Raw genomic sequence first — 13,397 nt, 5'->3', positions numbered from 1 at the left:
TCATTTAAAATGGACTTTCTACCTGCATTTGCAAAACGTCATAATGCTCATAAGAAATCATAAATCCATGCAATTTAGTAAAGAAAAATTTCATCCAGAAAACCCAGCGGAGAGCCGCACGTGGAAACTGGCTTAGGAATCAATGGAATCAATGCACCAGCTCACGTAAAGTGATACCTGCTTTCCTCAGTACTAAATGATCAACAATTTCTTTCTCTCTTTCTCTCTCTCTCTCTTTTCTTTCTTTCTTTCCTCTTTTCCCTCTTTACAATATAAACCAGGCACAGGGCCTGGGATGAGGTGCACATGGGGTAGGTTTCTTTCCCTCCTCTGCATATAGTATTGGTGTAAGAACACAGCCTGTAGGAAGCTCCAAGAGGCCATATTTTTATTCATCACTAAGTGCCATGGACCAGGCTCTGTTCTCGGTGTGAGGAATTCAGTTACAAACAAGAAAGGAAAGGCCCATGCTCTCCTGAAGTTGATAGTCTGTGGATGCTGTGCTGTGCCACTGGGATTCCCCCTGAGGACCTGCTCATGCCTCTAGCTGCCACAGTGTTGGTGGCTGACAGCCCTTGGCATAGGTCCAAAGTCTCATCATTCCCTGGGAGGCTCCCACTGCTGAGGACTGGTCCTTACTGATGGGTACGTTGCAAAGACATAGTCATCCTCTGGCCTTTGGAACTTATTTTTTTCTTAGACTTGCCCCACAAATGACCTAACTTCTTTGCTAAAAGAGCAAAGGATGATGATCTTGGTCATTTCTAAGAAAACAGAGAACATAATGACTTTGGTCGTTTCTTAATCTTGTTCTTTCTTCTGCATAGATTGATTATTTCCTTGAAATCTGTGTCTCAATTACAAACATACGTTTTCAGACTAATCTTTAAAACTTGGTGTCTCTTTCTCCAACCATATTTGATACTTAAACTTGGTCAGCATTTCAAAGATGATCTTTCAAACGAGAACATCTTCTCACTTTTAGAACCTTAGACATGAAAGTCAACTTTTAATTTCTTTAAAATAAATGATTGAGGTCAGTGCCTGTAGCTCAATGGGTAGGGTGCTGGCCACATATACAGAGGCTGGCGGGTTTGAGCCCCACTTGGGCCTACTAAACAACAATGACAACTGCAAGAAAAAAATAGCTACTCAGGAGGCTGAGGCAGGAGAATCGCTCAAGCCCAAGAGTTTGAGGTTGCTGTGAGCTGTGACGCTATGGCACTCTACTGAGGGCAACATAGTGAGACTCTGCCTCAAAAATAAAATAAAATAAAATAAAATAAAATAAAATAAAATAAAATAAATGATTGAAAAACGAGCATATTGAGGTTCAGATGAGACTCACTGGTGGAAATGAATTTATAGTATCCCACTTTAAAATATTTCTAGGAGATGATTAAAGGATCTCATGCACATGTGTCAGTCATAGGTTTCTACAAGTTGCAAATTACAGAAAACTATTGGAACTGGTTTGAAGAGAAACAAAGCTGGTTCTCAGTTTGGGCCTATTTTGCCCACCCTCTAGAGGACATTTGGCAACATTTGGAGATACTTTTGGTTGCCACAACTGAGGAGAGGTGCTACTGATCATCCTATAACGCACAGGACAGGTTCATAAGAAAGAATGGTCTGTCAAGCTGAAGGTGAGAGACACCGATGTAATGACAGTGGCAGCAGCTGGACTCACATCCTTGGCATCTCTTCCAGGGGAGAAAGGGATTCCTTCCTGGTAGCCCCTCTGAAGGGAGAGATCATGTTTTGCTTTCCATAGTTTCCAGCCTCACCGCCTCAGGCAGGTGGTAATTCCTGAAGCCATGCCCCCGTGTGGGACACACTGATGGAGGCTCAGCCTGCTAGGGTGGGGAGCGTCTAAGAGAAACTGAGGTACAGTTTCACCAAAAGAAAAGTGAATATATGGACACTAGCAAGGAAGAGAGAGTGCTATTCCCTCTCCTGACCACAGAGCAGAGTTTTGATGGAGGTATGAAATAGAATGGATTTTGGATGTTTTCTTTGCACCATCAGTGAAATGCCACAGAGGAAGGGAAAACCAGGCTTTCCCGCTGGCAGGAGAGTGCTCTAGCACCTCCAGGCCCTGGTGGGCCTAGAGTAGGTTATCCTGATTGGAACTAGGATAGATTCAGGAGCTCCACACTTGCCAGGAACCGCCTGGAGAGTCCCACGCTCTGTATGTGTGTCCGGAATTGTGTGTGCTGGGTCGTGTGTGAGAGTGTTGGAGTGGTGATGGGGTGAAGGACTTTGTTTCACCTACCCCCCCAAATATTTAGAATAATGAGAAGCAATCTGCTGTCTTTCCTTTTCTTAGATTAGGAATTACTGCACACAATGAGAAATGAAAATAACAAATACCGAGTGCTGACTATGTGCCTGGCACCTTGCCACCTTGCCCCAGTGGCATACATAATTTTTTATTCCCTTAGAAGGTGAACAACTAAAGTCTGGAGAGGTTGAGCACATTGTCTGAGATGAGTGAGTGCAGCCAGGAAAGACCCTGGGAAGCATGCTCTAAATGGGAGCGATTGCTGCTCAGAAACGCGTGCCTGCTCTGTTGAAGCTGTTTGGATGCGTCTTGCTTTGGTTAATTAGACATGGAAGGGGAAGGGTCGCTCCAGGGTGGGGCTCTAAGAGCCAGCACGTGGTGGTTGTCCATCCCTCTGCCCCGTGGTGACCACTCGCCACCAAACTCCTGGGAAGATGCTCAGGAGTCTCAGAGGCTTGGGGAAGAGCCTGAGTGGGCCAGAAATGGGTAAGAACTTCCAGAAGTGATGGGAGAATCCCTGATATCTTGTAACTGTTTGTCACCCTATCAGAATGTAGTTATTGTGACTGATTTAGGGGCCTTTGGAACTTGTGGCCTTACAAGATGTAAGCATGTGGCTGAGAGGAGTGTGTGTCTAAGTCTGCTTTGCTAAGCAGCCCCTCTGGTGTGGGGTTGCTCAGGGCTGGAGAAGTCACAGTGAAGGTTTGGTTGTGTTCCCACAGCCCTTGGGAGGCTGGGAGGGGCTACAGGGGGTTCCTCAGAGGAGTGAGGGCTTCAGTCTACCATCTGATATCTAGGTAGACTTTTGTCTTCTTGTGAAATAAACGAAGTAAGGCATCTATGATCCTTTACATGAAATAAAATTGGGCCCAGATGGTTTCGTTAGTTGTTTTTTCTAACATTTAAGAAAGAAAAATAATAATGCCATATAAAGTTTTACTGAATGTAGAGAAAAGAGAACACTTTCTCTTTTTAGGAGGCATCTACTCCAAATATCAAAATCTGACAATGACATTACAAGATAGGAAAATTACAAGATACTAAATTCCCCTAATAAAAATCTTAGCAAACTAAATCTAGTGATGTATAAAAAGGATGGTACATCATGTTCAGATGTGGTTTATCCTAGCAATTCAAAGTGGCTTAACTTTTGAGAATTGATTTACGTAATTCTTTAGATTATCAGGAAAAAGAGGAATCATATGATCATCTTAATAGATGAAGAAAAAAATTGAACAAAATTCAACACCTCTCCACAATAAAAACTAGAAAACTAGGAATAGCACGAAACTTCGCTAATCTGATAAAGAGTATATATGAGGCTGCTGTGTCTCATGCCTGTAATCCTAGCATGCTGGGAGGCTGAAGCAGGAGGCGTGTTGGAGACCGGGAGATTGAGGTCAACCCGAACAACATATGAGATACTGTCTGTACAAAATAAATATATAAATAAACAAACAAATAAATAAGCCTGATGTGGTAGTACATGCCTATAGTTCCAGCTCCTCAGGAGGATCCCTTGTGCCCAGGAGTTCAAGGTTGCAGTGAGCTATGATGATAGCACTGCACTCCAGCCCAGGTAACAGAGTGAGAGCACCTCAAAAAATAAAAAAATATATATATGTATGTATTATTTTATTATATATTAAATTATAATCATATTATATTGTATATTAAATATTATATATTAAACATATATTTTAAAAAACAAACTTGTGGCAGCAAACATTATACCCTATGTAGAAACGTTGAAAATTCCAAAGCAAGCTGACACCTTGAATATGCAGACTTAAACAGAGTCCCCACAATGCTCTTTTTACTTGCGGCACAAGCGTGTGTGTGCACACATGCACCCACAAACGTATTGGCTTCATAAACTCAGTAATGCTTTTCTTTCCAGAAAACCCTGAAGACTGAGGGTTTGCTTACTTCTGTGTGGATTGAAATGTCTTTTGAAATGTTGAAATCTGAGGAAACTTTGGCTAAATTTACACAAACAAAACTAAATAGGCCAAAAAGAAATCAGATATCTGATCAGAACTCCTTTCATATTGTGAAGCTGTTTTTGTGGTCACACAAATAGCGTGTAGGAACCAGTTCCCTATTGGAAGCCTGGTCTTTGGAATGTCAGTGGTATTTTTGGTTCTTGAGCCTTCTTGACTATTGAAGAGGGTTGACAGAGTGTACATTCCATACAGACCCAGTGGTTCTCAACTTTAAGAAACGTCTGGACAAACTTCTTTTAAAGAAAAAAAAATTTTCTGACAGAATCCTCCAGTGTTTAAATAAATTCTTTTTGTTGTAATACTTAAGTATGTACCCTCTATAAAGTTATGCATAAACGCCCTTTACTTATAAATAAGTGATCTGGATTCTATACCAGATCACTGTTCTCAGTGTGAATATGGTATTAACTGTTAAGATTTAGGTTTTCTACTAAGAAAATGCCAGGAAGGCTATGTTAACCAGTGTGATGAAAATGTGTCAAACGGTCTATAAAACCAGTGTATGGTGCCCCATGATCACATTAGTGTATACAGCTATAATTTAATAATAATAATAATAAAAAAGATTTAGGTTTTTTTTCCATTTTTAATTCAGTATGACCATTTTATTATTTTCTGTAAAATGATTCTATTCTTCTAGCATTTTTCTGTATTCAAACCACCAGGAAGATTTCCTGTAACACTCTGGTATTCTGTCTGGCCAGCATTTGGCTCAATGAATCACTTAGATCAGGGCGGGCAAGCCGTGTCCATGGGCCAAGCTCAGCTTGCCACCAGTTTTTGTAAATAAAGTTTTATTGGAAGACAGCCATGTCCACTTATTTATATATAGTCTATGGCTGCTTTCATGCTATATCAGCCAAGTTGAGTAAATACGACAAAATCCAAAAGGCCCAAGAATTCTAAAATATTTACTATCTGGCCTTCATAGAAAAAGTTTGCCGACTCCTGATTTATAGGATGAGCTCTATTCTTTTATTAGCTTCTTACAATGAAGGCAATAGGTTTTAGTCCTAATGCCCTCAAAAGCCAATGCAGAAGTGTGGATAGTTATCCAGGGATAGTCTTCAGTTACAGGGGCAAGGCATTCAAATAAATCAGAATTTGTGTGTTGAGTGTGGACTACATTTCTGGAGTAATTTAGGCTACTCAGGCTACCAGATGCTAAATGTTTAGCATGGACGTAGAGTTAGAGCTGCTACACTTTGAAAGTGTCCCTTCCAAAACCAAGTGTTGCCAAGGTAATATAATTAACAGGTGGGGTCTCTATGAAGTGATTAGTCCTCAAGGGGTCCTCCCTCACAAAAGGGATTAGGTGCTCTTATAAAAGGGCGGCGCCTGTGCCTCAAGGAGTAGGGCGCTGGTGCCATATGCCGGAGGTGGTTGGTTGAAACCCAGCCCCGGCCAAAAAAAAAAAAAAAGAAAAACAAAGAAAAAAAAAAAAGGGCTTGATATAGGGATTTTGTCCCTTTTTAGTCTTTTGCCTTCGGCTATGTGAAGACATAGAAAGAAGGGCCTCGCCTCATCCCAGTGCCTTAACCTTTAACTTCCCAGCCTCTAGAACTGAGAAATAAATTTCTGTTCTTTACAAATTACCCAGTCTCAGGTAATTTCACCCCAGATTCCCACTATTGTGGAAGCTCTCGGAGTTGTGCAAAGACAACTAACTGTAGCTGCACAAACAGGTTAGGACAAGAGGGAACAATTTGTCAAGTCGAAGCACATGAATTCATGATTGACCCAATTTACATGTTAGTGTTTTGTCAATGTGTTTTCTTGGTTTATGAGTAAAATGGGAAAGTTTATGGAAAACCTCCTAGAAACCCCAAAACGAATCAGGCACAATTCCTGACTTCAAGTTTTGTGGAGGTAGAGTTTGAGAGTCCATTTTATTTCAAGATACGGGTTCAAAGTAATTCAATGTGTCTCTGAACCCACATATATCAAGTATTTCTTGGATATCTGGAGTTAAATTCTTGGTCAATGCAAAAAGCAGCCATTTTGCCTTGTCTTCCCCCCTCCAATGTCTCTGATAAAAATGACTTCAGTGGAGAAAAGTGGCCAGGAAAAAAGGCCTAAAGAAAAAAAAGGTCTTTTCCTATAGTAGTGTGAAAAGAGATATTTTGAATATAGCTTCTGACAGTGAAAAGGGTATACTTCCGCCTGTGCATCTAAAAAGTATTTGCTGGGCATTTTCCAAGTGCCAAGCATTCTGCCAGGTTCTGAGGAGACAGTTAATGAATAGGAAAAGCACACTTCCTACCCTCGTGTGGGCCTAGCAGGGGAGATGTCTTTGCACAACTCCGAGAGCTTCCACAATAGTGGGAATCTAGGGTGACCAAGGAGCAAGAAAAGCATCTTGGAAGAAATCATATTTGAGCTGAGACCTTAAGTATGTGTAGGAGTTAGATAAGTGAAGAGGATAGGTGGTAACTTCCAGGCAGGATACAGAGCATATGCCCAGGTACATTATTAAAGACTTGAGAAATGAAAAAATGAAGACATCTATGGGTACATCGTTTATATATATCGGAGTGAATGACAAACTCTGCCTTTTAACTTTTTTGTTGTTGTTGTTCTTTTTTCTTTTGGCCAGGGGTCCACATTAAAATATCCAGATATTGGCTAGGTGTGGTGGCTCACACCTGTAATCCTAGCACTCTGGGAGGCCAAGGCGGGTGGATTGCCTGAGCTCATGAGTTCAAGACCAGCCTGAGCCAGAGTGAGACTTTGTCTCTTAAAGAAAAGCTGGGTGCTGTGGCAGGTGCCTGTAGTCCCAGCTACTTAGGAGCCTGAGGCAAGAGAATCACTTAAGCCCAGGACTTTGAGGTTGCTGTGAGCTGTGAAGCCATGACACTCTACTGAGGGTGACAAAATGAGACTCTGTCTCAAATAAATAAATAAATATAAAATAAAATCTCTAGATACCTAGCTGGCAATAGCAGTGCACACCTATAGTCCCAGCTGCTTGAGAGTCTGAGGCAAGAGGATTGCTCAGGCCCAAGAGTTTGAGGTGGTTGTGAACTATGATGATGCCACAGCACTCTACACAGGGCAACAGAGTGAGATTCTGTTAAAAAAAAATCTAGATATCTCTGAGATAGTTCATTGCTTGAGGTTCACTGACATTCAGTTCTACATCATTTTCTGAGCGAGCATAGGGAGAAGGTACACTTTCCCCCCACAATGTTTCTACATAATCTCAAAAGGAATAAAGCAGGCAGATCAGTCTGCATTTGCCAAACTCCTTTATGCTCTGAGCTTATAATATATTGGCCTATTGCTCCTTTCCCCACAGAAGGAAACTTTGCTCTCATATTTCTTTTTATGGTTGTGCATATTTCTCATATGCACACATTTCACAAGAGTTTAAAAATGCCTAATTTTAAATCTCAGAATGTCCCTTAACAATACTTTCTTTTCTTCCTTCAGCTAAGCCAATTAGATACAGATGCCCTCAAATAACAGTGGCAAGGGAATCTTGTCCTGCAAAAGGTTTATTTCAGAGGAAATGTGTTAGGAACAAGATCTGTTTGGGCAAGCCCTGCTTAATGGCTGTGTGCATCCTTACTCCTGACAAATCAAGGGGTCGCCTTCCTGGGCCTGGCATGAGAAGGTGCTGTGGGTGGGTATGTGCAGATCGGTTCATTGAGGTCTGTGTTAAAGTATCCCCTGCCCTCCTCTCCAGGGTGAGACAGTGCTAAGTCAGCTGGCTCTGTCACGGGTGCACTCCTGTCCTTGACCAGTGCTTATGGAAGCTGGGTGCAGAGAGCTTGATTTTAGTTCCTGACCTGGTTCTATACAACCTGGTAAGCCCCTCTCCCCCACCACACACACCTCGGGCAAGTCATTTTATACATCGCGGCCTGAAGTGTTCACACCAGATGATCACTAGGGTCCCTTCTAGCTGTAATGTTCTGTGAATGAATCTATTGAACGTGCTCAAAACCCCCAGATGCAGATGGAGATGGAGGTTAGAAGTTTATGTAGTACAGCCTTTTATGGGGAACCTGGCGTGACAGGAAACTCCCTCACACTGTTTGGTTACTGCCGTGTATGCTAGTCAACTGTTGGGAAACAATGTTCACTTGATGTAGTTCATCTCAGGGACAAATGGGATTGAGGGAAGGTTGTGCAGTGTCTGGCGGATCACATCAATGTCTGTGTCTCCTCTCCCTCAGTGCTCTCTTTTGTCTGAAAGACAACAGTTCCAGAACACCTGGGCTTCTCTATCCAAGTATCATGTTGTTCTCATTAAGCCCAGGAACATGCAACAATGATGTAAAAGTGTGCGAGTGGGGAAAATTCAACACATTTCACAAGGGAATGGCAAGGGAGTCGGTATACAAAGCCAGCTTTGAACCTGCAAACCCAGGCCAGCCAACACGTCACAGGTGAGAACGTGTTAGTGAGAGGGTGACGACAGTTCTGGGGCCATTAATTCACTTATCCTCAGATTCACTCAGGCGATTGTTTTGAGTTTCCGGTGGTTAGAGGCGTTCCTCTCCCGTGCCACGTGCAGGCCAAGTTGGCTGCAAGCCCTCCTGAGTCCTCTCCTAAGTTTGGTCTCTCGTGTTTCTCGTTCCATCTTATCTCCCTTACTTTCCTGCTTTCCTTTCTTTTAGACCTCCATCTTTGTTCTAAGGTGATGATTAGAAGGAACTAGTAAAAAAAAATGAAGATACATGATTTCAATATGTGACAGTCACCAGCATAGTCAGTATTATATAAAACCCAGAAAAACCAGTTCGTGACTTTCAGTTGATTCGTGGGCCTTCTTACTGCCCACATGTCTGCCATCAGGGTGGGGAGATAATGTCCTTCATGTTGTGAAAGAAGCATGAAGGTTCTGCCAGGGCAGTGACCACAGGAAATGACATAAAACTGGGTCACCATCTTTTTGTTTGGAGTAGAAATCCTTCCTATTTGTGCTTGTTACACACTGCCCCATGCTCAACACACACACCACACCCAAACCCAACACGCTACACACAAAATCCCCAACACATGCACACCACACCACATACAGCCACCACACCTCCACACGTGTGTGTGCATCCACCCACTGCTGGATGGGGAGAGTCAGGCACCTCTGGAAAGACATAGCCAAGGGATAAGCAGGTGAAGGACAGTGAGGGGAAGAGGCCACCTGAAGGACATGGGTTTAATGAGTGGGAGGGTCTTTTCAAATACGTTTTCCAAACCGCCGTTTCCATATTCTAAAGCCGGACAGCTTTTATGATGATGAAAAGATAGTGTCCTTGCCAGAGATCTTTTATGTAACTATCTTTTATGTAACTAGAACTATGGTTCTAATACTTTGGGATTTTAGAACAAAGCAAAATACTCCCCCCCACCAAAAAAAAGTTCCTGCTCACTCTCCCGACGGCTGCGATCGAGCAGTTGGATGTTGGCTTCTGTTTTGGAATTTGTAGCAATCCAGGAAGCAGATTTTCTTCCTTATCGAGTTGAGAAGGCCTGTCTTTTCAGGACCAACTTGTTTCCTGGCTACACCAATAGAGAAGTAAGAAGCCATTGTGAAAAAACCAATATTCCAACAACGGGCCAATAAACTGTTCATGGAAATGCCCTGCACAGCCATTCCCTGGGATGGGGCAGTGTGTTTGAAGAATTACCATGGTAATGATATTTTACGAGCGTGAGTCATTTTTATATTTTTCAGGGAGCTTTTCACTCTGCCCATCTCTTTTAGTATATTTCCATTTGGTGTGGTTTGGCTGCTGTGTACAATGTGGCAGCAAGTTACTTGAAAACATTTCACAAAAAGCCAGATTCCCCAAGCCTGGCATACCTGCAGACCACATATGGAAATATGATTGCAAACAGCTGCCCACCCACCCACAGAACTGTAAGAGAAGGCATTTAAAACATGTTAAAAATAGCATTGCCCCAGGAGCAGCCAGTTCATTTGTTGATTCAAAAATATTTGCCACGAAGAAGAGTGTTTTGAACATACACCTCAGTTAACATTTTAAAGAAGGTTCACTCAGGACTACCTCTATGGCTAACCTTAGTACAGTCAGCCCTCTGTATCCACGGGTTCCACATCCGAGGATTCAACCAGCCTTGGATCAAAAATATTCAGGGAAAACCCCCGACAATTCATCAATGAAAAATAACACAAATTGTGCTTGCTTCAGTAGCTCACATGCTAAAATAGGAATGATTCAGAGAAGATTATCATGGCCCCTGAACAAGCATGACATACAAATACATGAAGTGTTTTATATTTTTTCACCATAAAGACATTTGCTTTAGAATGTTTATCACAGCTCAATTCACTATTGCCAATATATGGAATCAACTCAAGTGCCCATCAACACATAAATGGATTAATGTGTTGGATTAAAACACATAAATGGTATTTGTATAGAATGGAATATAAGTCAGCCATAAAAAATACAGGGACTACATCTTTCGTATTAACTTGGATAGAGCTGAAGGACACTCTTCTTAGTAATGAATTACAAGAATGGAAAAGCAAGTATCCAATGTATTCAATACTAATATGAAACTGGTAGATAAACAATCATACCCCCACACAAGGGAAAAACACAATTAAATTCAAGTGAGGGAAAGGGGAAGGGAGAGAGTGGGGAGAGGGAAGGAGAAAGGGGGGTTGGTAGGCTCTCACCTAATGTGCACGATGGAGGGGTAAATAGAAGACCCCTGGGGTGAAGGGCTCAACTACAATCTGAACTTTACCTAATAAACACAAACAATGTAACCTAATCCTTTGTACCCCCACATTAATCTGAAATTTTTTTTACATGAATTATTTTTATTTTTATTATATTTTTATTGTTAAATCATAGCTATGTACATTAGTGCAATCAAGGGCTACAATTGCTGGTTTCATATACAACCTGAAGTATTCTCATCAAACTGTTCAATGTAGCCTTCATGGCATTTTCTTAGTCATTGTATATAGACATTTGTATTCTGCCTTTAGTAAGTTTTGCCTGTACCCATTCTAAGATGCACCGTAGGTGTTAATCTGAAATTTTAAAAGCCACAAAATAATACAGTATAGCAACTGTTTACATAGATTTGCATTGTATTAGTAATGCAATTAGAGATGTTTAAAGTGCCAGGAGGATGTGCATAGGTTATATGCGAATACTGCATCATTTTATATCAGGACCTTTAGCATCCTCAGATTATGGTATCTGAGGGGCATCCTGGAACTAATACCCGGCAAATTCCAAGGGATAACTGTAATCCTACCACTAATAATACTACATTGACAATTACGTATATTGTCACTTACTCTGTGTGTTGTGCTGCTCTCAGCATTTTATTAATCAGAGAATCCTCACACCTTCCCAGGTAAGTACTGCCCTGCTTTCCACACCAGCATGGGAGTTTCTGAGAAATGCTAGGAAGGCTACACTATGCCAAATGTCCCCTTCCCTTCCCTTCCCTCCATCCCTCCCTCCCTTCCTTCCTTCTGGGAGGGTCTCGCTCTGTTGCTCAGGCTAGAATGTCATGGTATTAGCCTAGCTCACAGGAACCCAACTCCTGGGCTCAAGCAATCCTCCTGCCTCAGCCTCTTGAGTAGCTGGAACTACAGATGCTTGCCACAATGCCCAGCTAACAAACGTCTCCTTTCTCCAGTGACAAGTTGCATTTGTTCTTGGAGATTTACCCCAATAAAGAGTGTTTCTCAACTAATCTTTAAGATGCTCTGAACATAGAGGAGAGAGTGAGAGAGGGGGAGAGAGGGAGGGAAAGAAGAAGGGAGGAAGCCAAGAAGCAGTGAGTGAAGGAAGGAAAGAACAAGGGAAGGAGGAAAGAAAGGAAGGAAAGAAGGAAGGTTCCATAGTCAATTCCATTTTTAAGGACTGTTAAACAGGTTTGTTGCTCTTGGACTCCTGAGAGCCTTTACGATTACTTAGAGTATTTCCCAAAGGTGACCTCAAATCCATTTTTTCCAGAGTTGGTCTTGATAAATACATATTAGAATTGACCCTGTTTTACGTCCCTGAATTTTTTGTAATGCTCTCAAAAAATGCCCTGAATTTTTTGTAAAAGAGGAAGGCCTCTTTTAAAGGCATATAATCCTAGGGAATTCTGAACACCTGTGAGGCCACTGGTTCCATAAGTGCTTTTCTTCACAGCAGTGGGGACATGTGATACTTATGGAATATTGTCCATTTTCTTGCAGTATTTATTGAGCACTTACTGCATTAGATCTTTAACTTTATGCCTTACATGTGTATGGAATGGAACTTACAAAAAAACACCAAGGCAAAAACAAAAACAAAACAAAAATCGAAGCAGCAAGAAGTCCTGGTGACTCAAGTACTGGTGACAGTATTACCCGTAACAAAGCAAAAAGCATCTTCATGCCACTAACTTCTTAACTTCTAACTAAGTCATTATGAGTTGTGGAGAGAACAAATTGCTAGGAACTCAGGGTGTTATACAAGGGATGTGTCCATGAAAGGAATAGGGCATTTATTCACCCCTGAACTTTCAGGTGATATAAAAAATTTACATTTAAATGTTTATGCTTTAACTTGTTTGTTCTTCAGTTTGTTCTTGCTATACCTCATGAAAGGCCATAAAATATGGCCAAGTTATGGAAACCTGTAGTCACTCTAATAAAATCCCCAACATAATACTTAACATGGAGAAGAGACTGGTAGAGTAGGGAGGGACCTGGCCCTGACTTTTCTGCTATATAGACTTTAGCTATTTGCCTGGACTTGAAATTTCCCTCCTCTCCCCCTCCCCTCTCCTCTCCCCCTCCCCTCTCCTCTCCCTTCCCTTCCCTCCCCTCTACTCCTCTCCCCTGCCTTCCTTTCTTTCCTTTGAGATAGACTCTCACTCTGTTGCCCTGGATGGAGTGCAGTGGCATCATCATAGCTCACTGCAACCTCAAACTTCTGAAATCAAGTGATCCTCCGGCCTTACCCTCCCGAATAGCTGGAACTACAGGTGCACACCATGGTGCTTGGCTTATTTTGGTATTTTTAGTAGAAATGGGGTCTCGCTCTTGCTCAGGTTGGTCTCCTGAGCTCAATGATCCTCCTGCCTTGGCCTTCCAGGGTGCTAGGATTACAGATGTGAGCCACTGTGCC

The 13,397-nt window shown here is 42.0% G+C and overlaps 2 non-coding genes across 2 annotated transcripts; one reads left to right on the top strand and one right to left on the bottom strand.

Moving 5' to 3' along the window:
* Positions 1 to 251: 251 nt before the first annotated feature.
* LOC128595219 (small nucleolar RNA SNORA51) lies at positions 252 to 382 on the bottom strand. The gene has a single exon (XR_008382867.1). It is a non-coding gene; the product is annotated as a small nucleolar RNA SNORA51 (small nucleolar RNA).
* Positions 383 to 10,438: 10,056 nt separating this feature from the next.
* LOC128595074 (U6 spliceosomal RNA) lies at positions 10,439 to 10,545 on the top strand. Its single transcript, XR_008382763.1, has one exon. It is a non-coding gene; the product is annotated as a U6 spliceosomal RNA (small nuclear RNA).
* The last annotated feature ends 2,852 nt before the right edge of the window (positions 10,546 to 13,397 follow it).

The sequence above is a fragment of the Nycticebus coucang genome, chromosome 9 (genome assembly GCF_027406575.1).
Source record: "Nycticebus coucang isolate mNycCou1 chromosome 9, mNycCou1.pri, whole genome shotgun sequence".
Classification (NCBI taxonomy): domain Eukaryota; kingdom Metazoa; phylum Chordata; class Mammalia; order Primates; family Lorisidae; genus Nycticebus; species Nycticebus coucang.
Note: the sequence above shows the minus strand (reverse complement) of the source record. Positions and strands in the feature narration are given on the sequence as shown.